The sequence below is a fragment of the Sus scrofa genome, chromosome 12 (assembly GCF_054392235.1).
Source record: "Sus scrofa isolate SSC_HxYL_T2T_F1_AM1 chromosome 12, Sscrofa_HxYL_maternal_Yorkshire_Landrace_v2.0, whole genome shotgun sequence".
Taxonomy (NCBI): domain Eukaryota; kingdom Metazoa; phylum Chordata; class Mammalia; order Artiodactyla; family Suidae; genus Sus; species Sus scrofa.
The window spans coordinates 66591056-66602520 of NC_139394.1; the positions used below are offsets into that span (position 1 = coordinate 66591056).

General features: G+C 59.7%; 1 long non-coding RNA gene across 1 annotated transcript; it reads left to right on the forward strand.

Moving 5' to 3' along the window:
* The first annotated feature begins 7822 nt into the window (after positions 1–7822).
* Positions 7823–10735, forward strand: LOC146398441 (uncharacterized). The gene is made up of 2 exons (XR_014822090.1): positions 7823–7928; positions 9916–10735. It is a non-coding gene; the product is annotated as an uncharacterized LOC146398441 (long non-coding RNA).
* The last annotated feature ends 730 nt before the right edge of the window (positions 10736–11465 follow it).

An 11465-nucleotide genomic window follows, 5' to 3' on the forward strand; every position in this document is an offset into this window, starting at 1 on the left:
GGAATGCCGTCAGCCTCGGTACGCAGCCCAGGAAAGCCACACGTCGCAAGCCTCCTGGGCCACAGCGGGGAGAGCTCTGGCCTGGCTTGGCCCCAGAGGACACGACTGGCCAACTCTCAGCTGGACGGGAAGGAACTCGGCCCTGTCGGGACTTAGGCTCGAAAAAATTTACAAATGAGTTAAGGGAGTTCCGGCTGTGGCTCAGTGATAACAAACCCGACCAGCACCCATGAGGATGCAGGTTCGATCCCTGGCCTCACTCACTGGGTGAAGGATCTGGCGTTGCCGTGAGCTGTGGTGGAGGCTGCAGATGCGGCTCGGATCCCGAGCTGCTGTGGCTGTGGTGGAGGCCGGCAGCTGCAGATCTGACCTGACCCCGAGCCTGGGAACCTCCATGTGCCGCAGGTGCGGCCCTAAAAAGCAAAAAAAAAAAGAGAGAGTTAAAAAGCCATGTAGAATTAACATGTTATCGAGCAATTCCACTCACAGATGTGAATATACCCCCAAGAACCGAAAGCAAGGACGCAGACACTTGTACCCCCCGAGGTCACAGCAGCACTGGTGCCATCGAAGACAGAAACACCCAAGTGTCATGGACGGATGAACGGAAGTCAAAAGAGGGTCCATCCACACAAGGGAATATCGCTCAGCCTTCAAAAGGAAGGAGAGTCTGGCACAGGCTAGAGTACGGGGGAACCCTGGGGATGTCAGTGCAGTAAACGGACACAGAAGGACAAAGAGAGCAGATGCCTCTCGCATGGGGTCCCTACAGCTGTCGAGTCTGTAGGAAGTGGGGGATGGGGGTGGGGGGTGCTGAGGAGGGGAGGGAGGAGTTTAACGGGGACCAAGTTTCAGTTTGGGAAGATGAAAGGGCCCTGCAGGTGATGGAGTTCCCGTCGTGGCTCAGTGGTTGACGAATCTGACTGGGAACCATGAGGTTGTGGGTTCGATCCCTGGCCTCGCTCAGTGGGTTAAGGATCCGGCATGCCATGAGCTGTGGTGTGGATCGCAGATGCGGCTTGGATCCTGTGTTGCTGTGGCTCTGGCGCAGGCTGGCGACTACAGCTCCAATTAGACTCCTAGCCTGGTTACCTCCATATGCCGCAGGTTCGGCCCTAGAAAAGACAAAATAAAAATTAAAAAAAAAAAAAAAAAAAAGGGAAAGAAAAGAAAGGGCCCTGCAGGTGGGTGGTGGGGATGGTTGTGCAAAACCAGGAAGGTACCTGATGCCTGTGAACTGAACACTCAAGATGGTTAAGATGGCACAGCTCAGGCTCTGCCCCTGTACGAACAGATATCGGCCTCAGGTGCCCAAAGAGTTCCTCCCTCGCCCTCCTGCTCCCAGCTGAGCTCCGGTGCGGTGCGGAGGGCTGGGGCCTGTGGGCTGATGCAGTCTTTTCCCAGCCACTAATTGCTGGACAGAGTCCGACTGCGGACCAAAGGAACGGGACCCCTGTATTCAGGACGCAGGATCAGCCGCGCAGATCAGCAGGGCTAAAGCAGCCGGGATCCACCTGCACAGGGCGTGGAGGCAGGCGGTGCAGGGCGGGTGGGGACGGGGGGTCACCCCCAGGCGCTCCTCCTGTCCTGTCCTCGTAGCTGGGATGCTCCCCCCGACCCAGTGCCCTTCCTCAGCAGCAGGGGAGGGAAGCGGGGAGGGGGGTGCTTCCTTCCTGCCAGACACCGACGCCCAGTCTCCAACTGTACACGGTCTGTCCCCTGCGCCCGGGAGGACGGCAGCTGCGTCCCATCTTGCCGTGGCGGCCGGGGGGCACACTGCTTGGCAGCGCTTCCAGGGAGGAGCTGTCACAGGAAGGGCAGTTGGCCGATGGCCTCCAGCTGCAGTGCTGGCCTGGCCAGGCCCCTGCCAGCCCTCCCTCCCTCGGCTCCTCGGTGGGCTGGTCTCCCCTCCCCCTCCCTGAGGGGCGGGGGAGGGGGGGCAGTGGCTCTCACATTTCTAGCTGCTCTCCTTGGTGACTTTACAAATGACCTGGAGTGGTGTCTTTGCTCAAGGCCAGCACCTTGCAAAGAGCCTGGCACCCAGCAGGTACTCTGCAGCCCTCCAGAGCAGACCAGTCTCTGCCAGGGCCCTGATGGTGGGCTTCCCTGTCACATGAGCTGGGGCCCTTTGCCAATGAAAACAGGAGGGGGAAGTCAGGGCCAGGCTGACTGCAGCCCCACGGGGCCCCCTTCCTGGCACCTGTAGGGCGGGGTCCCCAAGCCCATAGTGGGCAGGGGGCAAACAACTGCTCCTGGCCTGCAGTCCGCCCTGGCCCCCGGCACCCGAGAGTCCCAGTCCTGGGAGCTGAGAAAAACAAGGAGGTGCCCCCAGACCCGGGCCCAGGGCGAGCTGCCCCCCTTCCCGGCCTGGGAGCCGGCCTTGCGGGATGGGGTGTGTGCACAGCGGCCTTTTCCCTCACAGCTGCTCCGTGTGTGGGGACATTTCCCAGGCCGTCGTGCCCGCTACTCCCCCGGCACCAGCCAGCAGGGAAGAGCAGCTGCCCGGCGGCTTCTTTGTCAGAGAAGCACTGGGCTCTTCGCAGGAGCTCACGCCTGCTTCTCCGAACTCCTGCCTGCCAGGCTGGTGACAAGCCTGCTCTGCAGGTGCAGGCAAAGGGAAAGACGTGGGGCGCTGGTCTGAGAAGGCAGGAAGGAAGCACCAGCAGGGCTGGTCACCGACCATTCTAGATCCTTCTGGATGATTCCCTTCTGGAGAAACAGGGAGCCTGCATGCTGACCCCTGACCTGGGCGAGTCAGGATGCACAGGTGGGCTGAGCTCAGCTGTCAGACCGGGGGTGTGACCCGGCGGCCCCGAGGCCCCAGCGAGGAGGAAAGCCAGAGGTGGGTCCCAGGGCAGTGGACGGGGGGGCCTGGATGGAGCCCTGGCTGCTCGTGGTGGGGGAGGGAGAGGGGGTGGCCGCCTGGCTTTCCACGAAGGGCCAGAGAGGACAGGACAGGCGGGGAGTCAGTCTAGAGAGAACGGCAGGCCAGTCTGATGAGGGAGGCCCAGAAGGCAGCCTGACCGGGGAGCTCCTAACACAGACACCAGAACTGGCCGAGGGGAAGAAGGACAAAGCGGATTCCATGAGCATGAATGGCTTCCAAACGCCAAACCCAGGACAAAACAAACCCATGCCCCCGCCCCACCCACAGGGCTGACATGTCTGCACCCTGTCACCCAGGATGGACAGAGGGTGAAAATCCACCGTGGAAAAAGATTGCACAAATCAGCCGGAGAAAGGCAAGCCAACGGCAATATGGGAAATACACCAAGATGTGCAGAAGTGCCCGCAGCTGTAGAAGCCTCATCCCACGGTTACCCTGCATCAAAGAAGCAAGAAACCAAGGTCCCAGGTGGCTCAGCGCGTTGTCACCACCGCGGCTCAGGTCCCTGCTGCGGCAGGGTGTGATTCCTGGCCCAGAAACTTCCTCATGCCGCAGGCAAGGCCGAAAAACCAAAACCAAAATAAAGCAAAAAGAAGCAAGAAACAGAGTTCCTGTTGTGGCGCAGCGGAAAAGAATCTGACTAGTACCTGCGACCTTGCCGGTTCGATCCCTGGCCTCGCTCAGTGGGTTAAGGATTCGGTGTTGCCGTGAGCTGTGGTGTAGGTCGCAGATGCGGCTCGGATCTGGAGTGGCTGTGGCTGTGGTGCAGGCCGGCAGCTGTAGCCCCGATTCAACCCCTAGCCTGGGAACCTCCATATGCCACAGGTGTGGCCCTAAAAAGCAAAAAAAAAAAAAAAGAAGCAGCAGCAGCAGCAGGAAACAAAAGGACAAGACACTGGGGCCCATCAAGTTGGCACAGACTTAAACGTGAACTTGGACGCCATCAGGGAGGTGAGCCTGGGGCCAGAGGGCAGGGGGCAGAGTCAGCGGGCATGGCCACCCGCCAGCTTACAGAATCATCACACCTGTCTCCCCTCGTCCCCCACCAAGAGCACCCCGGGGGGAGAACTCGCTCTGGTGTATAAAGGTCCAGACGCACGGCCTGCATTGGGCATCGTGGGTGAGGCTGAGAAGTTGGCAACAATTCGCATTTCTGTCAAGAGGAAAATCAGTACCTTACAGTGGGTTCACAATAGAGGACACAGCACAGCGGCTGCCAACAATGGGGTGGATTTCTGGGCCTTGGTGGAGACACGGTGCTGAATGCAAGGGGGCAGGTTGTGGGACGCTGTGCGGAGCGTGAACACACAACCCACGTGATTTCCAGGGGCTAGAACAGTAAGGGAATACTCAGGCAAAGGGGTGCAGGATCCACGCCAGCGTGACAATGGCAGCCACTGCCGGTGAAGGGGGGCAGAGGCAGAGGCCAACCAGGGGAAGCCGAGGCCATCCAGCCTGAGCTGCAGTCTCCCAGTCAGGGGCCCTCAGGGCTGAGCCTGTGCCCGGGGGCCGTTTTCTAACCCCCACAGGTGCCACATGGGGAGCTGTCTGTCTGTCTTGGGCAGAAGGCCAAGACTTGGGGGTCAGAGCTGCTAGAACATGTTCAGCAATGTTTGAGGTTTTTTTATTCTTTTTTTGGGGGGGCCGCACCTGCGGCATGTGGAGATTCCCAGGCTAGGGGCCACAGCCACAGCCACGCAGGATCCGATCCGCGTCTGCGACCCACACCACAGCTCATGACCATGCCAGATCCTTAACCCACTGAGCAAGGCCAGGGATCGAACCCAAAACCTCCCTGGTCAGATTTGTTTCTGCTGGGCCACAATGGGAACGCCCATGTTTGAGTTTTTTAAAAGGAAAATATTTGAAGCCCTTTTATAATCACACAAACAAAACACCTTTTTTTTTTTTTTTTCTTTTTGGTCGTACCTGCAGCATGTGGAAGTTCTGGGTCCAGGGATCAAACCCGCGTCACAGCCGTGACCACACCAGGTCCTTAACCTGCTGAGCCACCGGGGAACTCCATAGCACTTTTTATGTGGGGGCTCTGGAGTGAGACGGACCTGGGCTTGAACCCCGGCGCCATGGCTGACCAGCTTGCTGTGGAGCCAGCCACGCTGCCACCTGGGCGTCATCCTCCCGCCTGTTAGCGGGTGGTGGGCGTCACGTTCTGCCCATTTGCTAACCGAGCTCTGAAGTTTTCCCCGGAGCCACCACAGGTGCATGGGTGCTCTGTACCACCTGGGGGCCAAGTTCATCCCCTTCAGGTCTGAGCACACAAGCCAGGACCTGGCTGGGCAGGTGACACCCCAGGGCCTCCGTGGCCACACGGCTACATCTGGACCCAGAAGCCCCACTCTGTGACTTTTGGTGGGACAGCAGAGCAGCCCCCTTGCAGAGGGCTGTGTGGACATGGGAGGGCACAAGAGGCACCGAGAGAGGGGACACCACGAGACCCAGGGCCAGCGACCTAGCCCCTGCCTGTGTCCCCTTGGGCCTCACAGAAGTCACCTGCCGAATATGCTGGTGGGACCTGCATATGTGTGACACAGCTGGATGGCCAGAGTGCCCCTCAGCCGGAGGCGGGGGGCTGGTTGAGTGGTCACAGCCCGGTCCCTAGGGGTCAGGGTCCACCCCTGAGACGTGTTCTGGACCTTCCCCAGGGCACCTGCTGGTCGATGCACCCGCCCCTTCTGTCCCTCTCTGCCTCCCCTGCCACACTCTGCTCTCTGGGGTCTCATCCCAAATATGTGCATTTGTGGGGAGCATGGACTAAGGCACTGAACCCACAAGCCTGTCTCATTCCCTTCCTCACCCTCCGCCACCTCCTCTCGTTAAGCCGGCTTAGTTGATCTCTCAAAGTTGCAACCGAAAGAGCCCTGATTAACGTTCGATTGCAATGGTGACAACTCGCTCAGGGACTGATCCTAAAGAGCCCTCCTGTGTGAGCGAGGACAGCATGTGGGGAGGCGGGACAGGTGGGGTTCCTGCTGCTGCCCCGGCCCCGGTCCACAGAGAAAGCCAGGCCTGTCGGCGCTGCTTTGGGATGGGTTTAGGCTGCCTGGCAAGACGCGCGCTATGCACCCTGCCCCCTGCACCACCCAACGCTCCCCAAGTGCCGCAGAGAGGGTCACGCTCAGCAGTGATGACTCCTTTCAAGGCCGAGCCAAACGCCAGGGAGCACCCAGCCCTTTCCACTGGAGGTGGCACACGGATCGGGTCCCCCCCGCCCCGGGCTGGGCCTGTTCTGCTCTGCGTCTGCCCAACGGAGCCACCTCCACCTCGGCTGCTGTCACCCCTGCTTCTGCACGAGCTCAGCCCACACACAGAAACATGCACAAAGCGTTGTCACACAGCGCGACAAGTCCTGGAGAGTGAGCAGCTCGGATTAGAAGCACAACAGGACCGGGACCCGGAGCCCCTCACCTCCCCCGGCACCTCTCCCAGGGGTAACAGCGTCCTGGCTTCCCGCCCATGGCTTTGACCTTCATGTTCAGAATGAAACCACACCATCGAGAAGCCTCTGGCCCTACTTCCATGCTGGACGTCACGCAGGCAGGAGGCACCTGTGTTTCACAAGCAGCAGGAGACGTGGGGTTACTTCGCACACACACAGGTAAACACACACAATTTACCCCTTTACTGCTCCTGGACGTCCGGCTGCTCCCAGGGCTTTCCCGCTACTCCGAACAGGGGCTGCGCTGGCCCTCAGCTTCTGTGATCCCATCATTAGATGGAGGCTGGAGGGCCCGCAAAGGGAGAGACTGGATTCTGTCCTCTTTCGCTCCCGCCTTTCTGTGCAGAACCAGGAAGGCCCCAGGTGTCACCTGCCCCCACCTGGCCCTACGCCCGAAGGCGGAATTCTCCAATTCGCTTAACAGGCAGGCCTGGGCCCCGGGCCTGGTGTAGTATCCTCAGCGATGTAACGCGTCACTCACTCAAGTCTCAGTGAGCAGGACCAGGTGGCCCTGTTGAAGGAGGGGCCAGAAACAGAGACTCCGGTTTCACTTTGGACCAAAACTGTAGACCTGTGGTAACGTCTCCACTAGTGAGTACATGGACGTAGCTATAAGCAGCAGAGACCTGGAAGATAGTGGTTGATATAAAATAAAGGTCTCTTCGCACAGGTCAGTGACGTCAGGAGCTCCTAGGACGGGCATGACAGCTCCAGAGAGTCCTCAGGAACCCACAAACCTGTCTTTCTGCTCTGCCATAGTTAGAGGGTGCCATCCTCGAGGTCACAAAAGAGCCACTGGAGTGCCAGCCATCGCATACCTAGTCCCAGGCGGGAAGAAAAAGGAAAAAAATAAAAGCAGCACCCAGAAGCTCTTTTGGAGTTTTATTGGAAATCCTGCCCAACCGCTTCTGCTTGGATGTCACTGGCCATCCCGTTTGCCAGGAAGTGGGAAACGTAGTCTTTCAGCTGCTCATCTGGTCACCTCGAGAGGAGGGGAGGTTGGATTTGGGCAGGCAACGTGCAGCTTCTTGCTCAACTTCCTACCCGAGTTTTCTTCTGCCTTATTTGGGATCGTGAGCAACACGGAACTCTCCAGGGCCAGGAACTGCTGGAAGCAAGTGAATCGATTTCTGAAACAAAGCGCTTTACACAGGCTTTGCGGGTGTCACAGATTCTCCTCCTTCCTAGAGCCACGCAGCTCCCCCGGGGAAGGGGACCGGGGCACAGCCTCTCCTGGGGAACTGCAGGTAAACAACAGAGCCCATGAACCGCAGGCGCTCTCTGAGGTCACCGACAAGGAAGGTTCTGTTATGCGGTCACATCAAGTGGCTCAGGCTCAGTGGGGGGAGACTTACGCCTGCGTGTTCGGCTGGTTCTGGAAGCAGCCTCCAGCCAAGTATTTGTGTGAGTGGTTTATTCAGGAGAAGCCCCAGCCTCAGCCTGCTGCTTCAAGTGGCTTGGGCATACACTCCATCTCAGGGGAAGTAGCTGGCACCCAGGCTTTCAGACTTCCCGCTCTTGTCAGCCAGGAGCTGAGGGCCCCCGGGACACCCCAGGCTCAGCGCCTCTGCTCCAGGAGCCCAGGTGAGGGTGCAGGGCTGCGTCCTGGTGGAAGCACCTGCAGCAGCCAGGTGGGGGAGGGTCTGATGGGGGGACCTGGCATGAACCCCGCTCACACACCCCTGAGAGGCGGGGGCGGGGGGCGGGGGGGACCAAAGCCCAAGGAAGGAGCGTGACCCGTCCAAGTGTCAGAGCTGGGACGCGGCCCCTGACCTGAATGTCACCAGATACCCAGGTTACCCAAGGCAGCCTCACTCCTTCCCTGCTCAGTCAATAAAACAGCAAGCACTTGCTGACTGCTTACTGTATGCAAAGCCTGAGCCAGCCCTGTAGACAGGGGCACCTGCCCTCGGTGTTCCTCCCGAGATGAGCCTCAGGCTCACCCTGTCACTGTCCCCGCATGATGTCGCAGGAGGTGGGCAATCTAAGGTGTAACCTGGGTATGGAAGCTCTGTGCCTCCGGAAATGCGGGCGACGAGGCCTGGGCGGGATTCAGGAGAGGTGGGCTGGCGAGGCCTGTGGGCTGAGCCCGGCATTAACCAGGTGGGACCAGCTTCTCCTTGGAGTGAAGGGGTGACTTGTCACTGAGCAGCCTGTGGTTCAGGAGGTGCAGCTGGGAGAGCCCTGGAGGGCTTGTGGGCACATCACAGTGGAGGTGGGGGCTGCAGGCCGGCAGAGCGGGAGCCCCGACAAGTCCCAGCTCTACTGGAATTTTACCACTGATTGGCTGTGTGATCTTGGGCAAGTTAATAAACCTCTCTGGGCTCCATTTTCTTACCTATAAAATGAAAGGAGGCATCTTGGAGAGCTTGGGAGGGTTAGTGAGTTACCGGAAGGGTAGCTGGCACACAGCAGACGCCCACAGGGACGGTGACAGTGGTGGTTCACGTAGGGCAGGCCTGCCTGGAGTGGAGGCCTCCCTCCTGGCCTTGGGAAGGAAACGTCCTCCACGGGGTCCCGTCCTGCCGCACACAGGAGGTGGACCCAGACAGTGAGGCTTCAGAATCCTGGTTCTTAACACAATTCTCCTGCCGAGAGGAGGCGCCACGGGCAGCCCTCCGTAGGCAGCCCCCCAGGACCTAGTGCTGTTATTGGCCCGGTTGTTGTCTGGGTGGAAAAAACCACACTTTGAAGGCCCCTCCTGGATCCTGCCTCCCAGGACTCCACGTGTAGTCACAGGTGGCCTGGTGAGCATGCTTCCTCCAGTGAGGCAAAGAGTTTCAAAAGATGTCGACACACTCGGAGTTCCCATGATGGCTCAGTGGGTTAAGAGCCCGATTAGTATTCATGACAACATGGGTTTGATTCCCTGGCCCCGCTCAGCGGGTTAAGGATCTGGCATTGCCGTGATGTGTGGTGCAGGTCACAGACATGGCTCAGATCTGGAGACGCTGTGGCTGTGGTGTAGGCCGGCAATTGCAGTTCTGATTTGATCAATCCCTAGCCCCCGGGCATCGGTGTGCCAGAGGTGTGGCCCTAAAAAAAAAAAGGATGTAGGCAAATACTCCTGGGCCAATGAGGTCCTCTAAGAACCCCCCACTCTCTGCCTGTCACACTATCCCTTACCGATGGTCTTTCAGTTTCTATTTGCATACCTCTGGGGACAGTGGGCTCACCACCTATCGAGATTGCCTTTCTAATCATTTGAAAGCTTGTCTCTATCCTGAGCCTATAGCTGCCCCTTCGCTGGCCTGGCTCTGCCTTCCAGGAGGCAGTAAAAACCTGCTGGCATATGGGAGGGCAGAAGCCCGGACAGTGTGACCACAGAGCTGACACCAGCTTTTGCCCAGCGGGTCTTGGACTGCTGGGCTGCCAGCAGACCAGGCAGAGCAATTCTTCACCTCTTCTTCCTCCTCCTCTGCCCCCAAACGCACCAGGCAGCTTTGAAGCCTCTGTGTGTCACACGAACGCAGTTACATAAACATTACATGTGCAAGATTTCAAGGATCATAAGTGATGATGTTTCAAGGTAAAAAGGTTCTTTGTCTTTTCTCTTTTTTTTTGCAAGAAGACATCTGAATATGGAGCCTTTTTAGGAAGAAGAGTGACAGGCGGGGGTGGTTCTGTTTCGGAAGCCTGCCTTCCCGGGCTCCCCCGCTCAGCTGGCCGCCTGCAGGATGAATCTGCGGCAGATCTGAGCTGCTTTCCCGGCTCTGGGTCTGGCATGCACGTTGCAAGCACAGGCCACACTGCTGATGCCGCGGTGCCTGCTGGATCTCCGACAGGGGCACCCACGCTTCCAGGGGCCTGAAGAAACAGGCACTGGGAGGACAGAGCCTCCCACCTGCACTTGCACACAAATGTTCAAAGCAGCGTGATTCACAGGAGCCAGACGGTGGAAGCAACCAAGTGTCCATCCACAGATGAGGAGAAATGGGGTCCACACCAGCAATGGGAGGTTGGGCGGCTGTCAAAAGACAGGAAATTCAGACACACACACACACACACACACACACACACACGCTACGACGCGGATGAAGCTGAAGACATTGTGCTGAGCGCGATAAGCCAGAAGCGAAAGGACAAACACTGCATGATTCCCCCTCTGAGACACCCAGAGGTCCCATCCACGGGGACAGGAGGAAGCCCGGTGGACAGGGGCTGTGCGGGGCGGGGGGGATGCGGGCTTAAGGGGGCCGAGTTCCGCTTTGGGAAGACGACACAGCTCTGGAGGTGACGGTGCCAAAGGTCGCCCAACACCCTGCACACCTAATGCCCCCAAAGTGAACCCTGAAAAACGTTAACACGGCGAAGTCTGTGTTCTGCGTGCTGTATCACAACGAAAAAAACGGAAACAACAAGCCCCCAAATAAACACCAAAATCACCCGGGGTTTCGGGGCTGTCAGTCCTCCCTGGGGGCGGAGCCTCCCCCGCTCCGCGAACTCCAGCGTTTCCTACGGGAAATCGGGAAACCGAGGCAGGGAGAGGCGTCGGCGCGGGGGCGGCGGGCGCCAGGCTTCAGTCTCGCCGCCCGGTCTTTGCCTCCCGGGGGGCCAGGTGTTCTCGGACCCCCCGAGCCGGGCCTGGAGAGGGAGGACGGTGGGCTGCGCGCGCGCCCTCCCGGGGGTTAGACACGCTCCATCCTCACGCAGGTGGGTGGGAGCCCCGACAAGGGCCGCGGCATCGGGGACTGGCCCGGGCGGAGCCTGCAGGGCGCTCTCCACGCCCCGCGACCGTGGATCACCCGCCGCACCGGCCACACCGGGCCGGGGCCGCCGAGCGGCCAGGGCGCCACCTGCTGGTGGAGGCGGGGGGCGCGCGGGGCCGGCTTCCTCCCGCCGCGGGGCTCTGTGCGGCCTCCTGGGCGCAGAGAGCATCAGACAGAGTTCCATTCCCTGGCAGTGCGGAGGGGAAGAGACCCCTCCGACAGCCAGGGGCGGGGTCGTCCCCGGCCTCCCCAGCCCGCGTCTCTGCTCCTGCGCCTGCGCCCACGCTTCCCTCTTCCTGTGAGGACGCAAGTCATTGGACCCGGCACCGCCTCGTGTCAACTGGATCACACCTACAAAGGTCCCACTTCCAGGCGAGGCTACGTCAGAGGCCAGGCACGCTGTGGAACCCAG